Source organism: Corvus brachyrhynchos, unplaced genomic scaffold, assembly GCF_000691975.1.
Source record: "Corvus brachyrhynchos isolate BGI_N302 unplaced genomic scaffold, ASM69197v1 scaffold67, whole genome shotgun sequence".
NCBI lineage: Eukaryota > Metazoa > Chordata > Aves > Passeriformes > Corvidae > Corvus > Corvus brachyrhynchos.
Genome location: NW_008239114.1, coordinates 421673 through 422549, shown reverse-complemented (window position 1 = coordinate 422549; position 877 = coordinate 421673).

The following is an 877-nucleotide window of genomic DNA, read 5'->3' as shown; positions in this document are numbered from 1 at the left end:
CGGGGCCGTCTCCCACCCCAGCCCCAGCCGTATGTCCGACCCCGTCCTCATCCCTGTCCCAGCCCGTCCCCACTCCCCTCTCCATCCCCATCCTCGTTCCTGTCCCGATCCCATCCTTATCCTCATCCCCCTCTCCATCCCCATCTTCCTCCCCACTCCCATCCTCATCCCCCTCTTTATTCCCATCCCTGTCCTTTATCCCCATCCTCATCCTTAGCCCCATCCCAGTCCCCATCTCCATCATCCCAATCCCATCCCTGCCTTTATTCCCCATCTCTAGCCTCACATTTATCTCTCCCCTATCCCCATCTTCATTCCCATCTCTGTCCTCTATCCCCATCATCCACATTCCAGCCCTCATCCTCGTCCCCATCTCCCATTCCCATCCTCTCCCCATCCTCATTCTCATCCCTGTCCTCTGTCCCCACCCCCATCATCCCCATTCAATCCCTGTTCTCATCCCCATTCCCATTTCATCCAATCCAATCCCATCCTGGCTCTCATCCCCATCCCCATACCTGTCCCCATCCCCATCCCTGTCCTCATCCCCATCATCTCTATCCCATCCCTGTCCCCATTCTCATCCCCATTCCTCTCTTCTTCCCCAACTCTCCATCCCATCTCAGCCCAGCCCTCATCTCTGTCCTATCCCATCCCTATCTCCATCCCCATCCCATGTCAGCCCCAGCTCCACCTACACTCCCAGCCCCATCCCGCTCTCACCCCCACCCCTGGGGGCAGAGCCCCACACTGCCCATTCCACCCCAAAGTCCTGACCCCATCCCACAGCCCCACCCACTGCCCCTTGGACAGAGGGGACCCCCCTGCCCTGGGCCCCCCCCGAGCGGCACTCCTGGGTGTCACAGCCCCAGCCAGC